Below are 6,294 nucleotides of genomic sequence, written 5' to 3' on the forward strand. Positions count from 1 at the left end.
CGGGGGGGGCCCGTCCATGGGTTTCGGGTGAAGGGTATGTCGCTTCACCGTCCATGATAATGCCTGAAAATCGTATAAGGAATTCATGGACAGCGAGACGTCCATGCAATCCCAGCCGTCCATGTTAAACAGCAAATTGTCCATGAACTTACAACATTTCAAGCACTGCAGGCCCGATTTTCGTCCGTTGGCGGTTTTCGCCGGCCACGTGTTAAGCCTATGGGAGCACCCTTTTGCACGTGCCGACAGCGCACCCCTGGGCCGATCACCCCCAAATTTTAATACAAAGGCCGCCCACGCCCACAGATTCGGCATGCCAAATTTCAAGTCGCTACGCCGCGCCGTTCTCGCGCAATTAGACATAATAGGCATGACACACGGATGGAGAACGCACGGACGACTTATAATTCATAATATAGACTAGATGGCATGTTTTGCGCTATAACTGTGCGTTTTGATAGATGCGTTTGAGGGGGCATTAGTTTGGTGTGGGAACTTATGATTTTTATTTGTCTGATTTTGTCGGAGTTGGATATTTGTTTGAACAGCATGGTATGCTGGTGCTGGTTGCGGGTTGTTAGAGCCTTTCTCATGGTTTGCCTTTATCGAACTCAAACCCACCCTACCCTAACCTAACCTACCCATACCCTACCTTACTGATAACACATAGTTACCCTTCTCATACTCGATTAAAGTGACGTACCAAATTTGAGCGCAATCGGCCCAGCCGTTCTTCAGATATAAAACTGGCCCACTGCACGTGCGCACCCGCGAACTGAGACTCCAGATGACTTGTGCCAGCCACCTTTCTAAATTGTCGCTATCAGTGTAAAAAATTTGAGCGAAATCGGCCCAGCCGTTCTTGAGATGTATAAATGGACCCCTCAAGTGCGCACGTGCAATCGATCCACCAGAGGTGCACAAACCTTCCTACTTGCCTACAATGTAGGAGACAGGAAAGAGCCGAAGAGGGTAGCCGCGAGACAGATTTCAGTTTGTGTTTTCTGTACAAAAATGACTATAAAAACAGCTAACTGGTAGCAATTGGTCGGTACAATCAGCTGTCAACGGCATTTGGTCATTACATTTCTTTACGTGTCTTCAAAAACAGTTCCTACAAATCTCCTCCATGAGACACCCACGAGACAGTTCCCATTGGATTAACGTTGTGTCTCATGAGACACCGTGTAGGTAAAATGTAGGATGAAAAACTGCGAAAGTGGTGGTCATGTTTCGAAAAACGGCGCACAAATTCTTGGGGAGCCTTAACAAAACTCCTGTTCGAAAATGGGTTCTGGTTAAGTTTCGTCAGCTGGTTTCCATAGCAACCGCCATTCGTGGGACAAGCTGACGCCATTTGCTAGCGCGTTGCGTGGTAACCAGCTATCGGTGTCAGTTGAATTTGAAAGATAATTGTAACAGTGAACAGCTCGCTTCAGTTGCTGTACTGTGCTGTGGATGTGTGTCTTGTGCAGTGTAAGCAAAGTGTATAAGGACTTTCACATTATATTTTGTGATGTGATGGTGTGGTAATAGAAGGTTGTGAGCTCCAAGTGGAGTTAAGGAATTGCCAAAGAAATGAAAACTCTGCATGGGCCGGAAATCTGCAGCCTGCACTTCTATAAACTCTTCATAAGAGGTTCGTGGCAGGGGACATTTTGGGGAGCGATTATGGAGGTGCTGGTAAGTAGGTAGGTACCCAACCTAATTGGCTTGATGAGAACTGAAACTGAAAGTCAAATGAATTGTGAAATTGCTTTACCTATCCTATCTGATCACTTCTACTTATTTTTTAAATTTTCCATTCATTTTGATTGATAAAGAACAACATTGAAAGATGCTAACATGCAAGTAACTACCTACCTAGCTCTAATGTATGTAAATAGGTACCTAATAATTTCCTTCAAAAGCATATATGGCTCTTCAATGTACTGGAGATTTAGTAATTGAAGGCATCTCACTTCATTTTGAACATTACCTAGGCATAACTTCCCTAAACTGCATGACAAATTTTCAATTTCCTTGTTGTAACACCAATACCACAAACATTCATCTGGGCACAAGGCTCACAACATCAAATTATTCATATTATAGACAGGTACCTATACAGCAAAAATGCAACAGATATGTGATTATTTTAAACATAGGCTTTGTGTTCAGTTGTGTATATAATAATTTTGTGGGTGGAAAATGTGTCATGATTTGTCTACAGGTCTGTGTAGAATTGTAATTAATATGATTATATGTAGAAAAAGGAATGGTCAGTTAAGTAGTCAACATGTTTACTCAATAACAAGATATGCTGGCATGGAGTTTGCTCATGAGTTTGCTCAAAAACCTTTCAGTTAGTGTGGGAAGCATAGCAATTTGAAGCATATGCTTATAAAACTGATTTGTAATGGGGTTTGTGAAGTTCTCCATAAATTTCACACCTAGCAATGTACCTACCTAATGCATTGCATTACTTTAAAATGAGGGAGACCATACAAGTTGTCAGGTAGGTAGGCTTTGACATTGATTTCAAGATTTCAAGGTGATCTGTGCTTTTTGCTTATAACTTGTCCTCATTCTCTGACTAAAGGAGTGGCAATACAATCTGACTTGTTCTATTTTCCTCTTGCCTTGCCATTTTTGACATAATCCTTGCCCAGGCTATATGTTGGTATGATGAAGGTCAATCAGATGACATATTTCAAATATTACAGTCATGATTTCAGTTGAATTTGCCTAACTTTATTTAAACAATATAAGATTACACATTGCATAGCTATAACAGCAATATTTGAGCCACCACTGGCATAGAAATTAATACCTTACCTTACCTACCTTACCTACACTTATCGGGATTTAGAAAGGCACTACGCCTGAAGGTCCCGATCTCGTCGAGTAGGTTCTGGATACACTAGGTTAAATCTTGGGTTGGCACTGAGTAATGGATGGTCTGCCAGTGCTGGTCGAGTCGGGATTTGAACTGGGTTAGGGTCTCAGCGAGGACCACATGACGAGGAAGGGCGTTCCAGTCATTGATGGCTCGTACGCAGAGTGCGTTCCTCCGCACACGAGACGCTGCTTGAGGTTTCGCCAGCTTCCAGCCGTGCCCTCGAGTTGTAGTCATTGAGCTCCTCGCCAAAAAGTCATCAGGGTTCAGGTCGACTCCCGCGTGTAGCAGCTGGTAGATCGTCAGCATGTCTCCGCGCCGTCTTCTGTAGTAGAGCGAAGGTAACTTGAGTTTCTGGAGACGCTGAGGATATGGCAGGTTCCTGATACCTGACACCAGCTTGGTTGCTCGTCTCTGGATGCGTTCTAACAGCCTCTGATCGTGTCTGTTGAACGGTCCCCATGAAACGTTGCCATACTCGAGGAGTGGACGTACAAGAGACTTGTAAAGCAGCGTCAGAGTCTGTTCATCAAGGTGAGCGAACGACCTCCGAATCACGGCCAGGACCTGGGTGGCCTTGGAAGCTGCAGATGCTGCCTGTTTTCTAAACTTGAGGGATGAGTCGATAAAGACACCTAGATCTTTCTCTTCACTGGCAGATTCGAGACGGTTACCTCTGATTGTGTAGTGGTGCTCCTGGTTACTTGGGCCGATGTGCAAACTCTTGCATTTTGCTTCGTTGAATGGCAGTTGCCATCTATCGGACCATTCAACTACTGAGTTGATATCCTGTTGGAGGTCCTGAATCTGGGATGGCTTAGATACACTGCGATAAACTTTTGTATCATCAGCGAATATCTTGATTGATGAGGTCACCACATCTGGAATGTCGTTGATGTACACCAGGAATAACAGTGGGCCAAGGACAGAGCCCTGCGGCACCCCACTAGTGACCGGTGACCACTGGGAGTGGCAGCCCCCCACCAAAACCTGTTGTTTGCGTCCCGAAAGAAAGGCTGCAATCCATCTCAGCAGGTTTCCTTCAACACCATAGGCCCGGAGCTTTCTAAGCAGGCGCTGGTGAGGCACTGCGTCAACTGCGTAATAGGTTGCAAAACATTACTCAGCAAGAAGAAATCAGTCATTGACAGTGGAGAAAACACATCTAGACTTGACAACAAATTACAATTGATTATTCTTCTACCATGCATGCTGGCATAAGTAATAATTCAAATGGATACTTAGTGCATTTTTCTAAAGATTTTAAGCACATGAGATCCATCCAAAGGCACAGACTCGGAACAAAGGCTGTGTTATAAACAAGGATATTGCACCTTTTTGGTATCTTAACATGTTGTTATATTCCGACATCCTAAGAAAAATAATATAGTAATCTGCCCTGCTTCATTTGATACGTATCGATGAGTAACTGGATGTTGCGGGAATGCAGTTAGTTTTCCGGCAGTTGTCTCCAGCAGCGACAAAATGGCCGCTTACTTTCTGTCAAACATTTGCTTTCATATGGCTAAGTACATTAATTCACTTAGTCTAACTTTGTCTAGCAAATCTCCAGTTTTACTTCGGAAAAACCGGCAGCGTGTTCCACATTGGTGACCCCGCCAGGCGAGGCAGTTCCGTCGGCCGTCGATGTCCTTCGGTCATATAACCCCCAATAAAACTAGCGCGTCGAACGATCGGCAGCATGGATGGCCTCACACCATCCATGGCAGGGACCGACCTCACAGAGCCACGCAGAAAACAGGAATATCGGATTTATCTGCCTCTAAACTGTAATGTATGAATGCGTCGTGAAAATTTTACAAGACAGCTGAGGTTTGCTAAGCAAGAAAAAATAGACCAGGATCTGTATTAGCGAAGAGATTAGCGATGCACGTGAAATGTGTATAGATTGCAGTATAGATGTAGTCAGCGATGGATTATAAAAGGATTTAAAGCCGCTTCTTAAAGCCTACAGTCAAAACGTTTTCTGAACGTTTGTGGTCCTCAATATGATAGGTATTCCATAGCAATTTAATGGGCTTCGTCCCATTAGCAAATATTGCAAAATCGTCCTCAAATAATGTTTTCTTACCTAAATGAAGTAATGTTGATCCAGGAAAAAACTTGTTACACACTCCTTAAAGTTTCATATTCCTAAACAGAAACACTGATGTGCACCGTACACTGCAGCGTTACGTCACTTCACCTTCAGCCCGCCAAGTAGTAACTGCCCCACTAAACGGGAGAGGGACGCTATGGGACGGCAGATGGACGCCCGTCTGGTCCATGTGGAACTGATCCCTCATTGGATGAGAGGAATTAATTGAGCGTCCCGGTGGTTTTATGAGGGTAGTTCTTGACTTTCCAGTGTTTCCAGACACAGTCAACAACCAGACCGCCTCACTCTAGTCTATCTATACACCACCAGTATGCATTTCAGGTGGAGGTGTACCAAGTCCTGCCTCGCACTTTGCCCAAATCAGCGCATACCGTATGTCTGTCGGCTTCTTAAAAAATGACGATATATCTGCGGATAGCTTCAGAAATAAAAACACTTCAGGAATAGCGTTTACGTCCTGTATGTATTAATAACTGTAATGTAAATAACCAGCTTTACTTGAAAGTATAGATATGTTGGGATATACCTAAGGATGATCGGTGAGACAAACCGGAGCCATCGGAGACCGTGTAGGAGACAGGCTGGGCTATTTGTGCACCTCTGCGATCCACCCTACCTGTCACAAATGACCATGCATCGCCAGGTTATATAGCCCCCTCCACCCACAGTCCAAGTTTCAGTTCAATGGGCCCAGTAGCTGCTGAGTTATTCCTAGTACAAAAATGTACTGTTTACTGGTTAGCGCTTATTTCAAGTATTTGGGATTCGGCTGGGCGGGCGGTGCATTGCAGCCCATGCTTTGATAGCTTTTGTCAAAAGTTGTATGACCTGCCGGCCATAAGCCATCGATCGGATTTTGTCGAAAAATACCTGTAACGTTAACAAAACACGGTCGTATGTTTGAGTCATTTTCACAAAAGTTTATTGACTTTTCGATAATATTTTGGGTGGATATTGGTCAGAAAAGAATGTTCTTTCCGAATATGTAGGTTTCATAGCGATTGATCAGCGTTTTCAATACGTTTTGATGTTGTAAAGGACATCGCGCTCCGCGCGAATCAAATTTTCACATTAATTTTTCATTATTAAGGAAATGGTACGGATCATCACTTTTTGTTTGCTATTCTCTGATTACACGTACATTTACCTGCAAAATGGTACCACACCGATTTCATTCCGTCAAACCGTTTTCCAGCGGCATCGGTTTTCTTCCCACAATGCACAAAATCGGTCATTTTTTCACAACCTGGGGTTTTACCTTGCACGTGACGCGTGCTATACTATGAAAGCATATCAA

The sequence above is a fragment of the Amphibalanus amphitrite genome, unplaced genomic scaffold (genome assembly GCF_019059575.1).
Source record: "Amphibalanus amphitrite isolate SeventyFive unplaced genomic scaffold, NRLGWU_Aamphi_draft 000110F_arrow, whole genome shotgun sequence".
NCBI lineage: Eukaryota > Metazoa > Arthropoda > Thecostraca > Balanomorpha > Balanidae > Amphibalanus > Amphibalanus amphitrite.